This window comes from Odocoileus virginianus, chromosome 7, assembly GCF_023699985.2.
Source record: "Odocoileus virginianus isolate 20LAN1187 ecotype Illinois chromosome 7, Ovbor_1.2, whole genome shotgun sequence".
Classification (NCBI taxonomy): domain Eukaryota; kingdom Metazoa; phylum Chordata; class Mammalia; order Artiodactyla; family Cervidae; genus Odocoileus; species Odocoileus virginianus.
Window position 1 is genome coordinate 68,891,009 of NC_069680.1, and position 16,869 is coordinate 68,907,877.

At 36.2% G+C, this 16,869-nt stretch overlaps 1 pseudogene; it reads left to right on the forward strand.

The window, feature by feature from the left end:
• Positions 1-3,203: 3,203 nt before the first annotated feature.
• Positions 3,204-4,296, forward strand: LOC139035895 (cytochrome b-like; annotated as a pseudogene).
• Positions 4,297-16,869: the final 12,573 nt, after the last annotated feature.

Here is a 16,869-nt window from a genome sequence, read left to right on the forward strand (position 1 = left end):
AACCTCACTTTACCACTTTAATGAAAATAATCCTCTTTCAGTCAATTCCATAAACATCTGTTAATTGGAAATATCTTGGCTGGATTATTATTTCCAATAGTATCCCCCCACCAGCAGTCCCCCAAATAACTGTACATTATTATTAATACTTAAAACTAGCTGCCCTTGCCGTAACTGTTCTAGGTTTTATTCTGGCATTCAAAATTAATGCTTCCACAGAAAATTTAAAGTTTAATTATTCTTCAAATATATTCAAATTTTGCAGTCACTTAGGGTATTTCCCCATTATCATACAGTGTTCATCACCCTACTGAAATCTATCAAAAAGCTAAAAATTAGCATTGTCCCTCTTAGACTTAATTTGACTAGAAAATATTCTGTCAAAAACTACTTCTCTCATTCAAATAAAAAACTCTACATTAGTATCAGACCAAAAAGGTTTAATCAAATTATATTTCCTCTCATTCCTTTTCACTATCTTCCTAAGCATAATTCTATTTGAGTAATCTACATAATCAGTGCAAAGAAATAGATGAGAACAATAGAATAGAAAAGACTAGAGATCTCTTCAAGAAAATTAGAGATACCATGGAACATTTCATGCAAAGGTGGGCTCAATAAAGGACAAAAATGGTACGGACTTAACAGAAGCAGAAGACATTAAGAAGAGGTGGCAAGAATACACAGAAGAACTGTACAAAAAAGATCTTCATGACCCAGATAATCATGATGGTGTGAACACTCACCAGAGCCAGACATCCTGGAATGTGATGTGAAATGGGCCTTAGGAAGCATCACTATGAACAAAGCTAGTGGAGGTGATGGAATTCCAGTTGAGCTATTTCAAATCCTGAAAGATGATGCTGTGAAAGTGCTGCGCTCAATATGACAGCGAATTTGGAAAACTCAGCAGTGGCCACAGGACTGGAAAAGGTCGGTTTTCATTCTAATCCCTAAGAAAGGCAATGCCAAAGAATGCTCAAACTATCATACAATTGCACTCATCTCACATGCTAGCAAAGTAATGATCAAAATTCTCCAAGCCAGGCTTCAGCAATACATGAACTGTGAACTTCCAAATGTTCAATCTGGTTTTAGAAAAGGCAGAGGAACCAGGGATCAAATTGCCAACATCTGCTGGATCATCGAAAAAGCAAGAGAATTCCAGAAAAACATCTATTTCTGCTTTATTGACTATGCCACAGCCTTTGACTGTGTGGATCACAATAAACTGTGGAATATTCTGAGCGAGATGGGAATACCAGACCACCTGGCCTGCCTGTTGAGAAACCTGTATGCAGGTCAGGAAGCAACAGTTAGAACTGGACATGGAACAACAAACTGGTTCCAAATAGGAAAAGGAGTACATCAAGGCTGTATATTGTCACCCTGCTTATTTAACTGATATGCAGAGTACATCATGAGAAATGCTGGGCTGGATGAAGCACAAGCTGGAATCAAGATTGCTGGGAGAAATACCAATAACCTCAGATATGCAGATGACACCACTCTTATGGCAGAAAGTGAAGAAGAACTAAAGGGCCTCTTGATGAAAGTAAAAGAGGAGAGTGAAAAAGTTGGCCTAAAGCTCAACATTCAGAAAACTAAGATCATGGCATCTGGTCCCATCACTTTATGGCAAATAGATGGGGAAACAGTGACTGACTTTATATTTTGGGGCTCCAAAATCACTGCAGATGGTGATTGCAGCCATGAAATTAAAAGATGCTTACTCCTTGGAAGGAAAGTTATGACTAACCTGGACAGCATATTAAAAAGCAGAGACATTACTTTGTCCACAAAGGTCCATCTAGCCAAGACTACGGTTTTCCCAGTAGTCATGTATGGATGTGAAATTTGAACTATAAAGAAAGCTGAGCACCAAAGAATTGATGCTTTTGAACTGTGGTGTTGGAGAAGACTTTTTGTGAGTCCCTTTGACTGCAAGGAGATCCAATCAGTCCATCCTAAAAGAAATCAGTCCTGGGTGTTCTTTGGAAGGACTGATGTTGAAGCTAAAATTCCAATACTTTGGCCACCTGATGCAAAGAGCTGACTCATTTGAAAAGACCCTGATGCCGGGAAAGATTGAAGGCAGAAGGAGAAGGGGATAACAGAGGATTAGATTTTTGGATAGCATCACTGACTCAATGGACAAGAGTTTGGGTAAACTCTGGGAGTTGGTGATGGACAGGGAGGCCTGGCATGCTGCGGTTCATGGAGTCGCAGAGTTGAACATGACTGAGCAACTGAACTGAACTGAATCTCCATAATAACCACAACACCAATAAGCAATGATCAACCAGTAACAATTACTAATCAAGTACCATAAGTACATAGTGCTGTGATCCCCATAGTCTCTTCACTAGAAAAAACAGAATCACTGATACCATAATTTACCCAATCCCCCAAACCATTCAACTTAAACACAGTCACCACCTCCTCACCTTTTAAAATATAGAATACCATTGAAAACTCTATTATTAAAACCTGAAAGAAAGGCTCCTAATACAGTCTTATTGGAAATCCAAACTTCAGGAAACTGCTCAGTAGCCAGAGCTATAGTATCACCAACACCACTGCTATCTCCCCTAAATAAATAAAAAACACCATTAAACCTAAAAATGATCCACCAAAATTTAACACAATTCCACAGCCAACACCACCACCTATAGTCAACCCAAGTTCACCATAAATAGATGAAGCTTTTAAAGAAAAATCCACAAAATAAATCATAAATACTCTCCAGGCCAAAATACTGGAGTGTGTAGCCTATCCCTTTTCCAGGGGATCTTCCCAACTCAGAAATTGAACTGGAGTCTCCTGCATTGCAGGTGGATTCTTTACCAACTGGGCTTCCCTTGTGGCTCAGACAGTAAAGCATCTGCCTACAACGTGGGAGACCTGGGTTCAATCCCTGGGTTGGGAAGATCCCCTGGAGAAGGAAATGGCAACCCTGGATTTTTCCAGGATTTTCTTGCCTGGAAAATCCCATGGATGGAGAATCGTGGTAGGCTATAGTCCATGGGGTCTCAAAGAGTCAGACACGACTGAGCAACTTCACTCACTCACTCATTCTTTACCAACTGAGCTATCAGGGAAGCCCAATAAAAATAGTACCTACATATGATTTATGTTATCATTATTCTTACATGGAATCTAATGGCATGAAAAATCATTGTTTTTCAACTACAAGAACACTAATGACCAACATCTGAAAATCATACCCATTAATAAAAATTATTAACAACACATTCATTGATCTTCCAGGCTCCACAAACATTTCATTATGATGAAATTTTGGCACCTTACTAGATATTTGTTTAGTTTTACAAATCTTAACAGGTTTGTTCCTAGCAATGCACTACACATAAGATACAATAACTGCCTTCTCATCAGTTACACGTATCTGCCAAGACATAAATTATGGATGAGTTATTCAATATATACATGCAAAAAGAGCTTCTACATCCTTTGTCTGTTTATCTATGTAGAATGCAGTCTATAATATAGATCCTATGTTTTTCTAGAAACATGAAACACCAGAGTTATTCTATTATTCACAGTTACAGCTATAGCATTTATAGGTTATGTATTACCCTGAGGACAAATATAATTTTGAGAAGCAACAGTCATTTCCAGTCTTCTCTCAGCAATCTCATACATTGGTACAAACCTTGTTGAATGAATCTGAAGTGGTTTTTGGTAGAAAAAGCAACTCTTTTATGATTCTTTGCTTTCCACTTTATTCTTCCATTTATCATCACAGCACTAACTTCTGTCCACTTACTATTCCTTCATGAAACAGAATCTAATAATCCCATAAGAATCTCATCTGATACAGACAAAATTCCATTTCAACTAGTATACAATTAAAGACATCTTAAGTGCCTTATTACCAGTTGTAGCATTAATAATATTAGTCCTATTTTCATCTGATTTATTAGGAGATCCTGACAATTATACCCCAGCAAACCCTCTCAGTACACCACCTCACATTGAACCAGAATGGTACTTCTTACTCACATGTACAATAGTACAATCCCCAGTAAAATAGGAGGGGTACTAGCCTTAGTTGTTTGAATCCTAGTCCTAATGTTATTAATAATACCATTGCTTCACACATCCAAACAACACAGTATGACATTCTGACCTCTAGCCAATGTTTATTCTGAGTAGATTTATTTACACGAACATTTGTGTTAGTGTTAATTGGAAGACAATCTGTAGAAGACCTTCATTGTTATTGAACAACTAGCATCTATTTTATATTTCTTATTAATTCTATACCACTAACTAGCTTGTTGAAAATAGTCTCCTAAAATGAAGAGTGTTTGTAGCATACTCATTACCCTAGTCTTGTAAACCAGAAAAGGAGAACAATGCATCTCCCTAAGACTCAAGGAAGAAGCTCCAGCTCCATCATCAGCGCCCAAGGCTGAAATTCTACTTAAACTATTCCCTTAAAGTTTTGCTATGGGGCATTTAGAAGATTTTTAATTACTATGTTAGCATTAAAATAACCTGATTTATCATAAATCCCTATGTATTTCATGGATACCTGCACCTCCACATTAATGTGTACATATATATCATATCATGCATAATATGTATATTTGTACATTATGCACCCAATACATATAAGCATGTATATTAAATAATATTACAGAGTACATAAATATTATTGATTGTACATAGTTCATTAAGTCAAATCAATTCTAGTCAACATGCATATGATATCCAAAAGATCACAAACGTCATCAGTGGGCTGCATAAAACCGTCACCCCACTTGGCAGGTGTACCTCTTCTCATTCCAGGCCCATAGGTTGTGGGGGTTTCTATTGGATGAACTTTATCAGACATCTGGTTCTTACTTCAGGGCCGTCTCATCTAAAATCACTCAATATTTCCTCTTAAGTAAGACATCTAGATGGACTAATGACTAATCAGCCCATGCTAACACATAACTGTGATTTCATACATTTGGTATTTTTTAATTTTTATGGAATGCTTGGACTGAGCTATGGTGATGGAGGTCTTAACACAGTCACATAAATTGTTGTTGTTTAGTCACTAAGTTGTGTCTGACTTTTGTGACCCCATGGACTGCAGCATGCCAGGCTTCCTTGTCCTTCACTATCTCCTGGAGTTTGCACAGATTCATGTCCATTGAATTGGTGATTCTATCTAACCATCTCATCCTCTGCCACCCTCTTCTCCTTTTCCCTTCAATTTAACTCAATTCAAATTTAATTAATTAATCCAGTCAATCAATTCAATTAATTCAAATTTAATTCAATTTAATTCAAATAAACTATAGCTGGACTTTAATTGAATATCATTTACCAACATCAATCACAAAGTGTTATTCAGTCAATGGTTAAAGGACATAGAAAAATTATAAGTACATATATTGAACAAATAACTAGATCTACTTCTTTTCCCTGCTTCAAGCAGACCTAGAAAATAAATTCTAACTATACCAATAAACTACTGAGATATTCTCCATTTATATAGACAAACATCTCCCTAGATTTACCAACCATTTTATCAAAATTTTAACAATAAATATAAATAAGTTATATAAATATTATTTCCACATATAAAAATAAACTTAATGTAGCTTAAAAACCTAAATCAAGGCACTATGTGAGTATGCCTATGTGAGTATATTAACTCCATAAACATACAGGTTTGATCCCAGCCTTTCTATCAGTTTTTAATAACATTACACATGCAAGCATCTGTGCTCCAGTGAGAATGCTCTCTAAATCACTACAATTAAAAGGAGCTGGCATCCAGCACACTGAAAATAGTAGCTCATAATGCCTTGCTTTACCACACCCCTGCAGGAAAGAGCAGTGATAAAATTAACCCCAAAGAGAGAAGTTTGACTAAGTTATACTAATTAGGGTTGGTAAATTTTGTGCCAGCCACTATGGTGAGATGACTAACCCAAATTAATAGAAATATGGTATAAAGCATGCTAAAGAATAAAAAATAAAGTTAATTTTCAAGCCGTAAAGAGCGGTAATTAAAAATAAACCATGAAAGTGACTTTAGTACCCCTGATTACACAACAGTTAAGACTCAAACTGGGGTCAGCTCCAAGCCCAAATAATTACTAGAACAAAATTATTTGCCTGAGTACTACCAGCAGCAGCTTAAAATTCAAAGAATTTGGCAGTGCTTCACGCCACTCTAGAGGAGCCTGTTTACAATTGATAAACCCTGATAAACCTCCCCAGCCCTTGCTAATTCAGTCTTCCGCAAACCCTGAAAAGGAGAAAAGTAAGCATAATTATTATGCATAAAAACATTAGGTCAGACTTCTGTGATGGTACAGTGGATAAGAATGCATCTGCCGATGCAGGGGACACTGCTTCCATCCCTTGTCCTGGAAGATCCGAAATGCTGTGGAGCAACTAAGCCTGTGCTCCGCAACTACTGAGCCCTTCTTCTAGAAATGGTGAGCTACATCACCGAGCCTATGTGCTGCAACTACTGAAGCCTCGCACTCTAAAGCCCGTGCTCCACAAGAGAAGCCACTGCAATGAGAAGCCTGTGCATAAAAAAAAGTTAGGTCAAGAAGTAACCTATAAGATAGAAAGAAATGGGCTACATTTTCTATTTCAAGAATATATTTCCACCATCAGGGAAGCCCATATATGTTAATATTTTGGTAGATATGTTAATAAGATATTACATTTTATTTAAAAAAAGAACATATTTCCATACACAAAAGATTCATGAAACCTAAGGACCAAAGGAGGATTTAGTAGTAAATTAAGAATAGCATGCTGAATTGAATAAAATGAAATGCACACTACCTGTCTCTCTCCTCAAATAATATAATAAATTATCTACAATCTATTAGCAAACACTAATCATACGAGAGGAGACAAGTTGTAACAAGGGAAGCATACTGGAAAATGTGCTTGAATAAATTAAAAGATAGGTTAAATAAAGTACCTACTTTACACCTGGGAGATATCATCTATGAATTTCTTGAACAAAATCTAGCCCACTCCTTTCCTCAAGGTACTAGTATAAGTAAATTAAACATTCACTCAAATATTCAAAGTATAGAAGATAGAAATTTAAAATATCTTTGGTGCTACAGAGAAAGTACCACCAGGTAACAATTAAAAAAAAGCATTAAAAGCAACAAAAAACAAAGATTACTCCTTGTACCTTTTACATGATTTTACTAGCAAAACTTTAACAAAGAGAACTTTAGTTAAATAACCCGAATCCAGATGAGGTACTTATGAACAGTTTTAAAACAAACTCATCTATGTAGCAAAATAGGAAGATTTGTAAGTGGAGTGACAAGTTTAATGAGCCTGGTGAGCCTAATGAGCAGGTTGTCCAGAAAACAAATTTTAATTCAACTTTAAAAATACCAAAAAACCCTTCATAGTGTGTGTTCGGTCGCTTAGTTGTGTCCAACTCTTTTGCGAACCCATGGACTGTAGCCTAGCAGACTCCTCTGTCCATGGGATTTTTGTATTTTTAAATGTTAGCCTAAGACGGTACAGCTTTTTAGAAATGAGCACAGCCTTGATTAGAGTAACAATAAATAGCACCATGCTTGGCTTAAAAGCAGCCATCAATTAAGAAAGTGTTCAGTCTCAACAATAATCCTTCCTTAATACCAATAATTAAATCAACTCATAGATTTATTACTGGACTAATCTATTAAATAATAGAAGCTATAATGTTAATATGAGTAACAAGAAATATTTCTCCTTGCATAAGTTTACATCAGTAACTAACAATATACTGATGAAAATGAAATTTGTGTTCAACTCTTTGTGACCCATGGACTATAGCCTGCCAGGCTTCTCTGTCCATGGGATTTCCCAGGCAAGAATACTGGAGTGGATAGCCATTCTCTTCTCCCAGGGGATCTTCCTGACCAGGGACTGAACCCAGGTCTCCTGCACTGCAGGCAGATTCTTTACCATCTGAGCCACCAGGGAAGCCCAAAGTGCTGATAATTAACTCAATATCAAATGATTTATTATAGATAGTGTTAATCTAACACAGGCATGAACCCAGGGAAAGATCTGAAAAAGTAAAAGGAGCTTAGCAAACACAAACCTCATTTGTTTACCAAAAACATCACCTCTCTAATAACTAGTATTAGAGGCACTGCCTGCCCAATGACAACCATTAAACAGACACAGTATCCTGACCCTGAAAAGGTAGCACAGTCATTTGTTCTCTAAATAAGGACTTGTATGAAAGGCCACAGGACAGTTTTACTGTCTCTTACTTTTAACCAGTGGAACTGACCTTCTCACAAAGAGGTGGGAATAACTAAATGAGACAAAAAGACCCTATGCAACTTTAATTAACCCAAAAGAATATAATTAAGCTATCAAATAAAACAAAATTTTATATGGATTGATAATTTTGGTTGGGGTGAACTTAGAGAACAAAAAATCCTCCAAGTGATTAAAGCCTAGACATATCAGTCAAAACATAGTATCACCTTTTGATCCCCCAACCAAAAAATGACCAACAGAACAAGTTACCCTAGGGATAACAACATAATCCTATTTAGTTCATATCAACAATAGGTTTATGACCTTGATGTTGGATCAGGACATCCCAAGGGTGTAAATGTTATTAAAGTTTCATTTGTACAATGATTAAAGTCCTGTGTATTACAAGTTCAGATCAGAGGAATCCACATTGGTTTCTATCTACATTTCTCCCAGAAAGAATAAGAGAAATAAGGCCCACTTCAAATAGGCATCTTAAAAGTAATTACTGATATTAATTTGTACTTTAATTAACAAGTACAAAGTTCTACCCAAGACCAGGGTTTAGTTAAGATGGCATAACCTTGTAATTGTCTAGAACTTAATCCTTTATCACCAGAGGTTCAAATCCTCTGCCTAACAAAATGTTCATAATTAATGTTCTAATACTTATTATTCCTATTCTTTAAGCCATAGAATTCTTGACAATAGTTGAACAAAAAATTTTAGGTTATATACAATTCTGAAAAGGGCCAAATGTCATAGGACCATGTGGTCTATTACAACTCATTGCTGGTGCAGTCAAATTATTCATTAAAAAGCCACTACAACAGGCTACATCCTCCTTCTCCCTACTTATCACACCAATGCTGGCCCTAACCTTACCCCTAACTATATGAATTTCCCTACCCATACCTGACCCCCTCATTAATATAAATCTTGGAGTTTATTTATATTAGCCATATCAAGTCTGGGCTTCCCTGATGGCTCAGTTGGTAAAGAATCCACCTGCAATGTGGGAGATCTGGTTAGATCCCTGTATTGGGAAGATCCCCTGGAGAAGGGAACATCTACCCACTCCAGTATTCTTGCCTGGAGAATTCGATGGACTATATAAGCCATGTGGTTGCTAAGAGTCGGACATGACTGAGCGACTTTCACTTTATCAAATCTAGCCGTATACTTGATCCTATGATCTGGATGGGCTTTCAATTCAAAATAAGCACTGACTGGAGCTCTACGAGCAGTAGCACACACAAGTTCATATGAAGCAACACTAGCAATTATTCTATCAGTTCTCCTAATAAATGGATCTTTCACTCTCTTGACCCTCATTTCAGGAACAATTATGGTTACTCTTCCTATTTTGATGCCTAGGCATAATGTGATTTATTTCCACCTTAGCAGAAACCAATAGAGCCCCTTTTGACTTAACAGAAGGAGAATCCAAACTTTTATCAGGCTTCAATGCAGAATATGGAGCAGTCCCATTTTCCCTATTTTTCATAGCAGAATGTATCAACATTATAATAATAAATACTTTCACAGCAACTTAATTCCTAGGAGCATTCTATAACCCATATACACCAGAGCTATACACAATCACCTTTATTATTAAAACACTATTATTAGTAATCTCCTTCCTATGAATTTGAGCATCCTAGGGCTTCCCTGGTGGCTCAGGCAGTAAAGAATATGCCTGAGACCTGGGTTCAATCTCTGGGTCGGGAAGATCCCCTGGAGAAGGAAATGGCCTCTCACTCCAGTGTTCTTGCCTGGAGAATGGACAGAGGAGCCTGGCAGGCTGTGGTTCATGGGGGTCACAAAGAGTCAGACACGACTGAGCAACAAAGTATGCATGCACATAGGCATACATCCCAGATTCTGATATAATTGATTAATACATATACTCTGGAAAAGCTTCCTATTGCCAACACTAGCTTAATGCATATGATATGTTTCATTACCTATTATAATATCAAATATTCCCCCACAAACACAAGAAATATGTCTCATAAAAGAGTTACTTTGATAGAGTAAATAGCAGAGGTTTAAATCATCTTTATATCTAGAATTATAGGAATTGAACCCACGCTTAAAACTCCAAAATTCTTCATCCCGTCATAACATACCACATTCTACATAGTAAGGTCAGCTAAATAAGCTATTGCACCCATACCCTGAAAATGTTGGTTTATATCCTTCTTGTACTAATAGATCCCATCAACTTTATTATTATCCTGTCAATCATCATTTCAGGAACCATAACTGTACTAATCAGCTCTCACTATAAGTCTGAATTAACTTTGAAATAAATATGCTAGTCATTATTCCTATTATAATACAAAATTTCAATCCATGAGTCATAGAAGCATCTACTAAATATTTTCTAACACAAACTACCACATCAATACTACTTATAATAGCTGTTATTATTATTCTCTGACCAATGAACTATTACAAAAATATTTAACCCGACAGCATAAAAAATACTAACAATAGCCCTAGTGATGAAACTAGGACTATCCCCATTCCATTTCTGAGTACCCAAAGTCACATTAAAAATGGGCCTAATTTTATTAATATGACAAAAACTCGCACTTACATCCATACCATATCAAACCTCTATTATCACTTAACCTAAATCTCATACTGTGTGTATGTGTTAGTCATTCAGTCATGTCCAACTCTTTGCGACCCCTTTGGGTGTTGCCCACTAGGTTCCTCTGTCCATGTGATTTTCCAGGCAAGAATACTGGAGTGGGTTACCATTTCCTTCTCCCAAATCTTATACTAACTGTATCCATATTATCGATCTTCATCAGAAGCTGAGGGGGATTAAACCAAATACAGCTATGAAAAATTATAGCCTATTTATCAATTGCTCAGAGGGAATGAATAACAGTTTTTATATAACCCAACTATAACAATCCTAAAATTCATAATTTATGACTCTCACTATAGTCATAACATCTATTTATAATCCAACCACCACTATACTATCATTTACTTGAAACAAAATACTCATTATTACAAACCTCATCCTCATCTCTCTATTATCAATAGGGGGTCTCTCACCACTAGCAGAGTTCATACCCAAATGAATAATAATTCAAGAAATAACAAAAATAACAGTATTATTCTATCCACACTAATAGCTATCACAGCAGTACTTAATCTATATTTCTGTATACAACTCACATACTCCACAGCACTAACCATATTTCCCTCCATAAATAACATAAAATGACAATTTGATTCCACAAAATAAATAATTTTTCTACCAAACATAATTGTAATATCTACAAAACTCTTACCTTTGACACCAGTCCTCTCAGTATTGGAATAGGAATTTAGATTAGACAGACCAAGAGTCTTCAAAACCCTAAGCAAGTATAATTTACTTAATTCCTATTCAATGAGGTTTGCAAAACTATATCCTACATCAATTAAATGCAAATCAAACAGTTAATCTAATTAAATCCTCAGTAGATTGGTGAAATACACTTTTCACAAATTTTTAGTTAACACCTAAATGCCCTAGTCAGCTGGTTTCAATCTGCTTCTCCTGTTACCAGGGGGTGGGAAAGAAAGCCTGGAGAAGTCTTGACAGAACTGAAGCTGCTTTGAATTTGCAATATGTAAAATTCACCACAAGACTTTGTAAAAAGGGTGTTCAAATTCCTGTTTTTACATTTAGAGTCTAATGTTTACTCACCCATTCTACTTATATCCATAAATAGCTGATTATTCTCAACTAATCATAAATATATAAAGCACTGATACTTTATATCAGTTGTTCTGAGCTGAAATATTAGGTACAACCCTAAGTCTCCTGTTTCAAGCTGAATTAGATCGACCTGGAACACTACTTGGAGATGACCAAATCTATAACGTAGCTGTAACTACTCACGCATTTGTGATAATTTTCTTTATAGTCATGCCCATTATAATTGGTGGCTTTGGGAACTGATTTGTTCCTCTGATGATTGGAGCCCCTGACATAGCCTTTCCCCATATAAATAAGCTTCTGATTACTTCCACCCTCTTTCTTATTACTACTAGCATTATCAATAGTTGAGGCCAGTGCCGGTACAGGTTGAACTGTCTCTTCACATCTAGCCAGAAGCTTGGCTCATACTGGAGCATCAGTAGGTCTTATTATTATTTTCTTTTCTCTACACATAGCAGGTGTTTCCCCAATTTTAGGTACTATTAACTTTAGTACCACAGTTTAATATAAAACCACCTGCTATATCCCAATACCAAATACCATTATTTGTGTGATTGATTTTAATTACAGTTGTACTATTACTATTATCATTACCTGTACTAGCAGCTGGAATTACTATGCTGTTAATAGACTGAAACCTAAATACAACCTTTTGGTCCTGTAGGAGGAGGAGACCTGATCCTCTACCAACATCTGTTTTGATTTGTCAGACATTCTTAAGTCCATATTTTAATTGTACTTGGATTTGAAATTTCATGCATTGTAACCTATTATTTAGGGGAAAGGGAGTCTTTTTGTATATATGTATAATATGAGCTATAATATCAGTTAGATTTTTAGATTTCATGGTATGAGCCCACCACATGTTTCAGTTTAGTTCAGTTGCTCAGTCATGTCCGACTCTTTGTGACCCCAAGGACTGCAGCATGTCAGGCTTCCCTGTCCATCATCAATTCCTGGAGCCTACTCAAACTCATCCTAAAGGAAATCAGTTCCTAAAGGAAATCAGTTCCTAAAGGAAATCAGACCTGAATGTTCATTGGAAGGACTGATGTTGAAGCTGAAACTCCAATACTTTGGCCACCTGATGCGAAGAGCTGATTCATTTGAAAATACCTTGATGCTGGGAAAGGTTGAGGGCAGGAGGAGAAAGGGATGACAGAGGATGAGATGGTTGGATGGCATCACCGATTCAATGGACATGAGTTTGGGTAAACTCCGGGAGTTGGTGATGGACAATGTGGCCTGGCGTGCTGTGGTTCATGGGGTAGCAGAGTCGTACATGATTGAGTGACTGAACTGAGCTGAACTGAACTCGAACTCATGTCCATTGCATCAGTGATGCCATCCATCTCATCCTCTGTTGTCCCCTTCTCCTCCAGCCTTCAATCTTTCCCAAAGAGTCAGTTCTTTGCGTCAGGTGGCCAAAGTATTGGAATTTCAGCTTCAGCCTCAGTCCTTCCAATGAATATTCAGGAATGATTTCCCTTAGGATGGACTGGTTGGATTACCTTGCAGTCCAGGGGACTCTCAAGAGTTTTCTCCAACACCCCAGTTCAAAATCATCAATTCTTTGGCTCTCAGCTTTCTTTACAGTCCAACTCTCACATCCATGACTACTGGGAAAACCCTAGCTTTGACTAGATGGACCTTTGTTGGTAAAGCAATGTCTGCTTTTTAATATGCTGTCTAGGTTGGTCATAGCTTTTCTTCCAAGGAACAAGCTTATTTAACTTATATGCAGAGTACATCATGCGAAATGCCAGGCTGGGTGAAGCACAAGCTGGAATCAAGATTGCTGGGAGAAATATCAATAACCTCAGATACGCAGCTGACATCACCCTTATGGCAGAAAGTGAAGAAAAACTAAAGAGCCTCTTGATGAAAATGAAAAGAGGAGAGTGGAATAGTTGGCTTAAAACTCAACACTCAGAAAACTAAGATATGGCATCCAGTCCCATCGTTTCATGACAAATACATGGGGAAACAATGGAAACCATATGTTTAAGTAGGCATAGATGTTCAAACATGTGAATACATTAACCACTATAATTATTGCTATTCCAACAGGGTTAAAAGTTTTTAGTTGATTAGCAATACTTCATGGAGGTAGTATCAAATAATCTCATCCTAATGTGAGACCTGGGCTTCATCTTCCTTTTTACAGTAGGAGGATTAACAGGAATTGTCCTGGTTAATTCATCATTAGACACTGTCCTTCATGACACATATTATGTAGTTGCACATTTCCACTATGTACTTTCACTAAGAGCCATTTTAGGAAGCTTTGTGTACTTATTTCCACTATTCTCAGGCAATATTTTCAATTCTACAAGAGCAAAAATTCATTTCATAATTATAATTGTAGATATAAATATAACCTTCTTCCCACAACACTTCTTGTGTTTGTCTGGAACACCATGGTGATATTGTGACAACCCAGATGCATACACAATGTGAAATACTATTTAATCAATAGATTCACTCATTTCATTAGCAGCAGTTATATTAATAATTTTCATTACTTGAGAAGCACTTGCATCAAAACGAGAAGTCCTAACAGTAGATCTAACTACTACAAATCTAAAGTGACTAAACAGACATCAACCACCATATCACACATTTGAAGAGGAGCCCACTTAACATTAAATTAAGATAGCTAAAACAGGAAGGAGTCCAACCTCTACTACTGGTTTCAAGCAACCATCATAGCCATTATACATTAATCAATAAATAAGATATTGGTAAGATTTTACATAACTGTGTCAAAGTTAAATTATAGGTGAAAACCCTGTAAATCTCCATGGCATATCCCCTCTAACTAGGCTTTCAAGATGCAACATCACCTATTATAGAATTAGTACATCTTCATGATCATACATTAATAATTGTCTTTTGAATTAGCTCTTCAATGCTCTTATTATCTCACCAATACTAACAACCACGCTAATACATACAAGTACAATAGATGCATAAGAAGTGGAGACCATCTGAACAATTTTCCCAACCATTATTCTAATTGCCCTACCATCATTACAAATTCTGTACATCATAGACAAAATCAATAATCCTTCTCTTACTGTGAAGGCTATGGGACACCAAATATTGAAGTTATGAGTATACAGATTATGAAGATTTAAACTTTGATTCTTATATAATCCCAACATCACACCTAAAATGAGGAGTTATTAAAATTATTAGAAGATAACTGAGTTGTATTACCCATAGAAATAACAATTGAAATATTAATTTCCTTAGAAGATATATTAGACTTATGAGATGTGCCTTCTTTAGGTCTGAAGACATATGTGATTCCAGGATGCCTAAATCAGACAACTCATGTATCAACAATACCAGGTTTATACTATGGGCAGTGTTCTCTGGTGGCTGAGATGGTAAAGAATCTGCCTGCAATATAGGAGACCCAGGTTAAAGCCCTGGGTTAGGAAGAGCCCTTGGAGAAGGAAATGGCTACTCATTCCAGTATTATTATTATTTTTTTAAATATTTGACACAATTTCCCTTGTTCTATGAGTTTTTTGCTCTATATGTGTTGAGGATATAATTTATATGTGCCTAAAACACACTGAACCACAAAATGGCAGGTTATACATTTGTTTTGTCTAGCCTACATAGAAAATTTATGAAAACAGACTATAGACCAGACAACAAAACAGGACATATTTCTAGAAAGGACAATAGTATTCTTTTTTTTCTTTTTCTAAATGTTCCAAGATAAGCCTGATATGCATCTGGATTTTAAAAAGTGGTTACAGGTTTTTCTATTAAATGGTAGTTTTGGAGGTATAGAATTTTATTGTTTTCTGTTGGCCAATTATGATAAAATGATATTAACTGAATAATAGTTATATAATCACAATAGTGAAAGATGTTTATCTGTTTTCGTTATAAATAGCCAGACAAAAAATAAAAGATAATTACAATTGCAAGCCATAATGGAAACATCATTAATCTAACAATATAAGATAATTACATACAATTTTGGGGATTAAGTGGAAGTGCATACATGTACATGTTTTCAGCCAGCCAGCAAGTCTATGTTTTTTGGTTGGTGCATTTAATCTACTTACATTTAAGTTAATTATCAATATGTATGATCCTGTTTCTACTTTCTTAATTTTTTTTTGGTTTACTTTGAGTGTTTTCAGTCATGCCTGACTCTTTGTGACCCTATGGATTTTAGCCCGCCAGGCTCCTGTATCTATGGAATTTTCCAGGCAAGAATACTGGAGTGGGTTGCCATTTCCTCCTCTAGCCTATTCCAGTATTCTTTCCTGAAGAATTCCACGGACAGAGGAGCTTGGCAGGCTAGTCCATGGGGTCACAAAGAGTTAGACATGACTGAGTGACTAACACAATGTTCAGAAATTTGTAAATCAAATCATAGTTTTATACCTATTGTCTTGAACTAGTGTTGCAAAATACTTTGAAAAATGATCTGCATTGATATTATAAATTAAGAAGATAAATTAGCATAAATGTTTTAAGTTAAAGGTTGGGAGTCAAAATTCCCCTTAATGATATGCCACAACTAGATATATCAACATTACTTATTACTATTTTATCAATATTTCTTATCAAAACCATTGACTTATTTATTCAACTAGTAGCTTTGGGCATAGGACTAACAGCTAATGCTGTAGCAGGGCGCTTATTAATTCTTCTAATGGCAGGAGTAACCCTGGTGTTAATAAACATCAGCACCACCACGGCCCTCACTACATTTATTATCCATATATTCCTTACTATCCCTGAATTTGCTGTTGTAAATTCAACAGCTTATGTATTTATGCTTATGTATTTACCCTATTAGTAAGTCTTTATCTACAGGATAACATATA